We start from the raw sequence: 10,000 nt of genomic DNA on the forward strand, positions 1-10,000 counted from the left end.
TCAATCACCTTTCGCTCTCTTTTCTTTTTTCTGGGTTACAACTCCTTCTCAATTCTATGTAACAATTCAGTTCTCTAAGTCTCTGTCTTTCTATGTTGCAGTGTCTTGATCCTCCTTTTCTGCTGTGTGCGTGTTTGTGTGTGTGTGGCGTGTGGCGTGTGTATCCGTGTGTGTATGTGTACGTGTGTATGTGTGTTTCTTTGTGAAACGTATGATTTCTCATGCTGGCTAGCCAGACAACAGCTTCTGTGTGCAGTTCATTTGCCTGGAGAATGAGCCTATGATTCAGTTATTCTGTTGTAAGTGTATTAGAAAGAGATAGTTAATGTGTGTGTATTCGGGTTAGAGTTGAGGTTGTCGAAGCGTGCCTCTCTCTCTGTGTGTGTGTGTGTGTGTGTGTGTGTGTGTGTGTGTGTGTGTGTGTGTGTGTGTGTGTGTGTGTGTGTGTGTGTGTGTGTGTGTGTGTGTGTGTGTGTCTGAGTGTGTGTGCTGTGTGTGTATGTGTGTGTTTGTGTGTGTGTGTGTGTGTGTGTGTGTGTGTGTGTGTGTGTGTGTGTGTGTGTGTGTGTGTGTGTGTGTGTGTGTGTGTGTGTGTGTGTGTGTGTGTGTGTGTGTGTAGAGGAGAAGACCATACACAGAAACAGATAGAGAGCGGGAGAGAGGGAGAGAGAGAGACAGAGAGAGATTAGTCATGGCTCTGTGCTGGAAGTTCTGTGAATTTACAACTCAACCCTCGCTTCCTGGGTTCTCCTAACCTTTTCTTTTTTTCTGCATCTATACACCTCTTCATCATTTGTTGTGTGTGTGTGTGTGTGTGTGTGTGTGTGTGTGTGTGTGTGTGTGTGTGTGTCTGTGTGTGTGTGTGTGTGTGTGTGTGTGTGTGTGTGTGTGTGTGTGTGTGTGTGTGTGTGTGTGTGTGTGTGTGTGTGTGTGTGTGTGTGTGTTAAGGCTGTAACGATACACCCAACCCACGATTCGGTTTGTATCACGATATATGACCCACGGTTCGATATGGCCCACGATTTCACAAAAAAAATTGAAAATTTAAAAAAAAAAAAATAATAATAAGAAGAAAATAATTATATACTCTTTGTAATTAATATATTTTTTGCATTTACCTGCCTGCATTAATTTTGTAGGTTTACAAGGCTGAATAATGTTGCAGATATAGGCTACCACTGCAACCTGTTCCCAGGTGTTGACATCAAAACACAACACAGAGAAATAAGGGATATTAGTTCACCAAGGAAAAATGCTTATAAATAGGCTAAGATCATATGGAGAGAGAGAGAGAGAGAGAGAGAGAGAGAGAGAGAGAGAGAGAGAGATGAGGGTCAGGGTGTATGGTCATTGGCAGCTGTCTTACTTTATCAAACATAGCCTGTACTGTTCTTAAAGCCAACAGCCAGCTAAACTCATCTCTTCAACAAATCCCCCAAGGAAGATGCAGGTCTTGTCATTAGCGAGGTTTATTGAAAAGAAGGTAAAACTGAAATAAATACAAAGACAGCGGGTAAGTATAAATAATGTCTAAACATCAGGTAAGTATCAAATAATAAGGTAAGTATAACAAAATATCTACACAAAAAAGTAGGACAGATAGGTAACCGAATGCTACACTTAGCTTAGCTTCCATGCTAATTAGGCACTTAACACAAAGGCATTGCTAACATTTGCTGAGTCACACAAAGTACAGTACAAAAACTGCCTGTCTGTAACCACATGAATTAACTTACTTTCTCACCAAAAGATCGTTTTTACTACTCATTTACTCATAAACTTCTTCATTCAACAGGTAAACCAACATAAATGCACTTACTGGCAATGCCACATCGAAATGGAGAGATAAAGTTCAGAGGAGCTGAGCTGACATGTATCCTTCACCTTGAACAACTGAGAACTGACTATTCACAGGAACAGGAAGTGACATCATACCCCAAACTGAGAATTACTATGTCATAATAAAAGTCACTATCAAAATACATTCCCCGTGGCATTACACTCCCCGCCTGGCATCCCTGGATGCCACACCCACTTAACCTTAAACAGTCTCTGCTTCTAGGAGTAAGACCACGTCCGAGACAGGTCTCAGGTAAGTCTTTGGCGGATGATGAGATGCGACCTTGACGTCCACTTTTCTGACAAGTCCATCATCACTGGGGAAGGTCTTCATGATCCTTCCAATGGACCACTCATTCCTTCTGGCTTGCTTGTCTTTCAGTAGCACTATGTCTCCTTCCTTGAGGTTCCGTTTCTTTGCGTGCCACTTCTGCCTGGCTTGAAGTACGCTCAAGTACTCCCGCCTCCATCTTGCCCAGAATGTCTCTGCTAGAGCCTGTACTCTCTTCCATTGATGCTTCAACAGACTGGCCTCTGAGCCATCTGCAGCAGGAGCTAGTGGAGTACCACTCTTCTGCGTGAGCAGCATCGCAGGAGTAAGAATCAGTGGCGCTTCAGGATCTGAGGAGACTGGTATTAGCGGCCTGGAGTTGATTATAGCGGTGACTTCAGCCATGAACGTGCACAGGACTTCATGAGTGACCTTTGACCTTCCAGCTTGGAGCAGCATTGAATCAAGGATGCGACGTGCTGTACCTATCATGCGCTCCCAGCTTCCTCCCATGTTGGAGGCATGCGGTGGGTTGAAGACCCAGGTGCACTTCTGAGAGCACAGGTAAGTGTTCACACTTTCTTCCTCAGCTTCCGTTGCAGCATTCAAGTTGGAGTTGGCACCCACAAAGTTGGTTCCTCTATCAGAACGTAACTGTTTCGCTGGTCCGCGAATTGCAAAGAACCTGCGAAGGGCGTTGATGCAGCTTGAGGCACTCATTGTCTCAATCACTTCTATGTGAACTGCTCTTGTGGACATGCACGTGAACAGTACTGCCCATCTCTTGCTGTTGGCACTACCACCTCGGGTCCGTCGGGTGACGACCTCCCAGGGTCCGAAGACGTCCAACCCTACGTAGGTGAATGGAGGTTCCTGCTTTAGGCGCTCTTGAGGTAGATCTGCCATCTGTTGCTGTTCCAATTTGCCGCGTAACCGCCTGCATATCACACACTTGAACACCACGCTGGTGATGGCTCGCTTGGCTCCCACGATCCAAAGACCACTTGCACGCACTGCTCCTTCAGTGAAGTGCCTTCCTTGATGTTGCACTCTGAAGTGGTGGTGGCGAATGAGCAAGGTGGCAACATGGTGCTTGCCAGGAATCAGGAGTGGGTGAGTCTCATCAGTCGGTAAGTTCGAGTGAGTGATTCGGCCTCCGACGCGTAGCAGATCTTCTGCGTCTACCACAGGGTGAAGCTTCTTCAGAGGACTGTGTGCAGGTAAGTATTGTCCCTGCTGGATACAGCTGATCTCCTCTGCGTACACCTCATGTTGTACAGTTTTGATGATGACGTGTTCTGCGGCAGTAAGCTCTGAAGCTGTTACCCCTTTCTTGCAGAGATGCCATCCGGAACACCCTGTGTCAGGTGCTGGGTTTTGGAAACTCTGGGCCACATGCCTCAGACGTGCTACAGCTCTGGCCAAGCGCTCCCATGATGAGAACTTCTCGAAGCGTTGTGAGTCCAGCTGAGTTCCTACAACCTTGGTCAGGTAAGTTGTGGCCTCAGGTCGAAGTTCTGGGTCTGCATCTGGATCGAGCAACTGAAAGTCATTGTCGGGTGACGAGGAGCTGTCTGGCTGTAGCAAGAACTTGGGTCCGGTGAACCAATTGGTTGCTTGCAGCTGGCTTGCAGACACTGACCTCGTGGCATGGTCTGCTGGGTTGTTCTTAGTGGCAACATACTTCCACTGATTCGGGTGACTGGACTGCCAGATCCGGTGTATGCGATTACTCACAAACACGTAGAACCTTCTGGACCTGTTGTTGATGTAGCCCAATACCACCGTACTGTCGGTGAAGAATGTGATCTTGCCCAGTGCTTGGCCTAGTTCTTCTTTGACCTGGTCTGCGATCTCTGTAGCTAACACCGCTGCACAAAGCTCAAGTCTGGGGATGGTTAGCTCCGCTAGAGGTGCAAGCTTGGCCTTGCCTAACACAAAGCTTACTTCTGTGTGGCCATTCTCATCCTCTACCTTGAGGTAAGCTACTGCTGCGATCGCCTTTACTGAGGCATCCGAGAAGACACACAAGACACACATCTGTGCACTTTGCTGTTGTTACTGGGAAGGAAGCGTAAGTGCGAGGGATGTTCAGCTGATTCAGCTCCTGCAGAGACTCCTGCCATCTCCGCCACTTGAGGAACTTCTCATCAGGTAGGGGCGTATCCCTGTCTGTGCCTTGGGACACTAGTTCTCTCAGTAGGAACCTGCCTTGGATTGTCACAGGTGCTAAGAATCCGAGCGGGTCGAATAAACTGTTAATTGTGGACAGAACGCCTCTGCGTGTAAAAGGCTTCTGGGACTCAGGGATGGTGAACGTGAAGGTGTCCTTGGTCATGTCCCAGGCTGGACAGGTAAGTCATCAACAGCAAGATCTAGAGCCTTGATGCTCTTGGCCCGATCGTCTGCGGGAAAGGCTTCCATGACCTCTGCTTTGTTGGAAGCAATCTTGTGAAGCTTGATGTTGTAGCCTTTCAGCAACTGCTGAGCTCGCGTCAATACATCCACTGCTTCGGCCTCTGAGGGAAAGGACCGGAGGACATCATCGACGTAGAAGTCAGTTTTGATGAACTCACAGACGTCACTGCCGAAGTCCTTCTCTCCCTCTTGGGCTGATCTTCTCAGTCCATAGGTTGCGACTGCTGGTGACGGGCTGTTCCCGAACACATGAACTGTCATGCGGTAGTCCACTACCTCATTCTCAGGGTTGTTGTCCTCGAACCACAGGAAGCGTAGTACATCCCTGTGTTCCTTCTTCACGTAGAAGCAGTAGAACATCTGTTTGATGTCTGCGGTAACAGCTACCGGGTCTTTCCGGAATCTGAGAAGCACTCCGAGAAGGCTATTGTTGAGGTTGGGACCCTGAAGCAAGACATCGTTCAGGGACACTCCATCAAAGCTAGCACTGGAGTCGAACACGACCCGGATTTTCCCGGGCTTCTGGGGATGGTACACTCCGAAGATGGGAAGGTACCAAGCTTCCTTTCCATCCTCTAAAGGTGGTGCCCGTTCTGCATGGTGGTTATCCAGAATCCCCTGCATGAACTCAACAAAGTCTTCCTTCATGTTGGGGCGTCTCTGGAAGTTGCGCTGCAGTGACTTAAAGCGTTCGTAGGCATACCGCTTGTTGTTAGTAAGTGGTTTCCTTGGGGTCTGAAACGGCAGTGGGGCTATCCAGCTTCCGCTGTCATCCCTGACGAACTCCTTGTCCATCAGCTGCAGGAACATGAGATCATCAATAGACGGCGCTAGATGATTGTCCTTGTCAGACCTCGAGAAGACTGTTCTGCCCAGGTGGTCTTCTTGTCGCACTGTTGCACATGACCAAGGGCTAACTTGCTTGAAGCTCTGACTGAAGTCTTCCTTGACTTTGACGACATTCAAACAAGGATTCATGCAGCTTGGACGGCCATTTTCCATGAAGCATGTCTTGAATGTGTTCACTGTGTTTGGAGAGTGAGCTCCACTCAAACAGACATCGCCGACAATCACCCACCCAAGGTCATGCTTTTGGGCGAAGGGTGCACTTGGTGGGCCATTGTACTGCTGACGCACTTTGTGGACCTGGAGTATGTCCCGGCCTAACAGCAGCCAAATCTCTGCAGAGTCGTCCAGAGCAGGTATCCTGTTAGCAATGCTTTGCATGTGGCTGTGGTGGTATGCTGCCTCTGGAGTAGGAATTTCTCCTCTACTGTTAGGAACGTTGTTGCACTCTATCAGAGTAGGAAGGGGAATGCTCAATTCTCCTGTGAGTGGTTCGACCACGTAGCCATGAGCCCTCCTACCTGTGACATTTGTGGCTCCTGCACATGTTGTAAGGATGTATGGCAGGGATGGCCCTTGAATGTGGAAAGCGTCGAAGAACTCCGTCTTGGCTAACGAAACGTTGCTTTGATCATCTAAGATCACGTACATCCTCTTCATCTTGTCTCGATGGTCTTGTGGATATACATTGACTAAGCATATCTTTGAACAAGACTTGCCCTTGAAGCCCTGACCACATACCTGTGTGCACATGGCCGTTGCAGTTGAGCTTGGTGCATCGTCAGATTGCTCTGATGTGTCCTTTGACTCCCCGCCATGGTCTTTGGAGGGGTTCTGCACCTTAGGTCCCTTTGGAGTAGGCCCTGGATGCAGTGCAGCAAGGTGCTTCTCACTGTTGCATTCTGCACACTTAATGGCAACATCACAGTTCTTGGCCATGTGCGAGACTGACGCACAGCAGCGGAAACATACCCCGTTGTCCTTCAGGAACTTCTTTCTGTCGTCGAGCAGCATAGCTCTAAAGCTCTTGCATTTTCTTAGTGGATGGGGTTTCTTGTGTATCGGGCAATGTACATTTGGGTCCTCTGTTTGGCTTGTTCCACTTTCTGTTGTTTCCTTGGAAACGTTGGGTTTGTGCACTGTGACTTGGTTTTTGTTATTGAGGTTTCCTGTCCTTTCCTTTTTCAAGGTAGGTGCTGCGGAGCTGCAGGTGTTGAAGCTCGGGTCATTTCGTGCCTTAGCCTCCTTTCTGATGAACTCAGAGAACACTGCAAAGGGTGGAAATGCAACTTTTTTCGTTTCCTTATACTTTGATCCAAATGTCATCCATTTCTCTTGAAGATAAAATGGCAACTTTTCCACAATGGGACCGACTCCTCTTGCGGTGTCCAGGTATGCTAAGCCCTGGAGGTACCTGTCTTGTTTGGCTGCTTCAAGTTCTAGCACTAGGTCTGCCAGCTCACTTAGCCTGTGGTTGTCCCGGTTGGAAATCTTAGGAAAGTTATCCAGTTTAGCGAATAGCGCCTTCTCAATGGCCTCTGGAGCTCCATATCGTTCCTCCAGCCTGGTCCAGATCAGTGTGAGATCAGCAGATGGGTGGCCGATGCTAACCGATTTCATCCTGCGTGCTAACTGGCTTGACTCAGGGCCTAACCATTTAATGAGAAGGTCAACTTCGTCGTTGGCTGAGATATCTAAGCCCTGTAACACACTGATGAATGTTGCTTTCCAGCTGAGGTAGTTTTCGGGTTGGTCATCAAAGCGACTCAGACCACCTGATACCAGTTGACTCCTCATCAGAAATTTAGCTAGATCTGATATGTTGCCGTTTACATCTTGGCTGGGCGGATGGTGTGGGGTGTTAGAGCTGACTCCTGGTTCTCTTTTGAGTTGAGGCTGGTTCACTCCTGGTGAGTATTGGTAATACGAGGTGTTAGGCTGTGACACACTTTGGTCTCTGTGAATCCGGTGTGATACAGGAGGACGCATTCGTGGTTGCGGTATGGGAGGCTGCCTACGTGCTTGTGGGACAGGAGGCTGAACATGAGCAGGATGTGGAACTGAAGGCTGAATATGGGCGTGAATCTGTATTGGGGGCTGAATATGTGGCTGCTGTGGGCCGAGATGTTGCTGTATGCCATTGTCTGGAAGGGCGCTTGGTTGTGCTGGAGTGGAAGCATTGTGCCCAAGTATGTGCATTGGTTGGGCAGGTAGCTGTGGTGATTGAGGGGTTAAATCAAATTCTTCTTCAGAATAGTCTTCTTCCACGTGAGTGTGGTTAGCAACATATTCGCTGACTCTCTCATGCACACTCTGTTCTGCGGGTAATGACTCAAAACTTGCTAAGCTACCACGAGAGCTTCCATCAGCAGCAGCTTCCATGACAAGGGCTTTGGCGATAGCCGCGTCTGCGTCTCTGTCTTGATGGAGTGCATCCAATTCAGCTTCAACGCGGGCTTTCTCAACTTTTAGTTCAGCTTCGAGACGCGCTTTCTCAATTTTTAGTTCTTTTTCTTTCCTACTGTAGGCTGCTCTAGCCTTAGCTTCTTCAACGTTTGCACGTGCCTGCGCAGCTGCCAAGCCGATAGCTGAAGCCTGTGAGCCTTTGGTTCGGTGAGAGCCGGATACTTGGGATCTGACCTTTAATGACTGGTCATCACTGTCCTTTAGTTTTACTTCTTGCATGGAAAGCTCTTGCTGAACCTCTTTATCTTCCTCAATCTTCTGATGAGAGGCTGCCATTTTACTGTACTGTTCTTAAAGCCAACAGCCAGCTAAACTCATCTCTTCAACAAATCCCCCAAGGAAGAGGCAGGTCTTGTCATTAGCGAGGTTTATTGAAAAGAAGGTAAAACTGAAATAAATACAAAGACAGCGGGTAAGTATAAATAATGTCTAAACATCAGGTAAGTATCAAATAATAAGGTAAGTATAACAAAATATCTACACAGACAAGTAGGACAGATAGGTAATCGAATGCTACACTTAGCTTAGCTTCCATGCTAATTAGGCACTTAACACAAAGGCATTGCTAACATTTGCTGAGTCACACAAAGTACAGTACAAAAACTGCCTGTCTGTAACCACATGAATTAACTTACTTTCTCACCAAAAGATCGTTTTTACTACTCATTTACTCATAAACTTCTTCATTCAACAGGTAAACCAACATAAATGCACTTACTGGCAATGCCACATCGAAATGGAGAGATAAAGTTCAGAGGAGCTGAGCTGACATGTATCCTTCACCTTGAACAACTGAGAACTGACTATTCACAGGAACAGGAAGTGACATCATACCCCAAACTGAGAATTACTATGTCATAATAAAAGTCACTATCAAAATACATTCCCCGTGGCATTACATAGCCTATCCAATTAATATCCAAACATTAAAACAACACAGGCCATATATCGTCAGGAAACATGTTGTATTAAGTTAGGCTACTTAAAGAAATGCAACACTTAATTTTGATTAGGCCTAAGTTAAATATTTCCGTAGCTCTTTTTGATCGTGCAGCAGCGCGTGCCCGCCTACAATCAAACCTCGAAATGAACCTCAGTTAGTTCTCACTGCTACGTAACGTGCACGTTTTTCGTTTCGTTTTGTAGTTTGACATTTTATCAAGAGCCAGAATGAATGCAGAGGCTGAGATGGAGCATGCTTTCTGCTTATGCAGGCGGTAATTTTACAATATAGCCTAACATTACTGTGGGAAGAAATAATGCTGCCTAATATTCTGCCTCAACGTTCGTCCGACTTCGGGCACCTCCCTACAAGCGATTCCAGGCTGGTTTATAGGCAGGCGGAGCATCTCGTGCGCTCTCTCTCTCTCTCTGCTCCAACGTCAAACTCCACTCGCAATACATCGCGCATGCATGAATAAAACAAAAATCTTGACACGTTTATAAAAGCCTTCTTGGTCTGTTGTTCATTTGTCCTTCACCTTCCGATGTTTGCCCAAGTTTTTCGTCTCACGGAGGTTGCTGAGGCAATGGATAACAACAACGTGCTGGTTGGAAGGAGCATGTTATATGAGAAAGGGGTGAATGGAACTGTTACTCGAACGTGTGCGCCCTTTTTCTACTGGTCTTTTTAAGCGCATATGCAAACTCTTGCCTGTATGTTGCCTGTTGTGTTCTACACTGAGGGTAACAACTTTAAAAGGGCACATCGCGATTCTGTGAGGAAGCTTCGCGATAGGGGTTCGTGGGTCTGCGTACCGCGATCCCTCGGTTCGATGCAATATCGTTACAGCCTTAGTGTGTGTGTGTGTGTGTGTGTGTTTCATCGCGGCTCCTCTGTTGTGTCTTCTGCTCTTCTCTCTCTTTCTCTATCTCTCTCACACACACACACATTTGTTACTGTGTCTGTTTCTCTCTCACTCTAGCTCTCTCTCTCTCTCTCTCTCTCTCTCTCTCTCTCTCTCTCTCTCCCTCTCTTTCTCTCTTCTCTCTCTCTCTCTCTCTCTCTTCTCACTCTCTCTCTGTCTCTGTCTCTGTCTCACACTCACTCACTCACTCACCCACTCACTCACTCACTCACTCACTCACTCACTCACTCACTCACTCACTCACACACACACACACACACACACACACACACACACACACACACACACACAC

At 47.3% G+C, this 10,000-nt stretch overlaps 1 protein-coding gene across 1 annotated transcript in view; it reads left to right on the top strand.

Moving 5' to 3' along the window:
• Window positions 1-10,000, top strand: part of LOC134468208 (1-phosphatidylinositol 4,5-bisphosphate phosphodiesterase beta-4-like) — a 92,914-nt gene that overhangs the window by 61,440 nt on the left and 21,474 nt on the right. The window lies entirely within an intron of this gene.

Source organism: Engraulis encrasicolus, chromosome 18 (genome assembly GCF_034702125.1).
Source record: "Engraulis encrasicolus isolate BLACKSEA-1 chromosome 18, IST_EnEncr_1.0, whole genome shotgun sequence".
NCBI classification, from domain to species: Eukaryota; Metazoa; Chordata; class Actinopteri; order Clupeiformes; family Engraulidae; genus Engraulis; species Engraulis encrasicolus.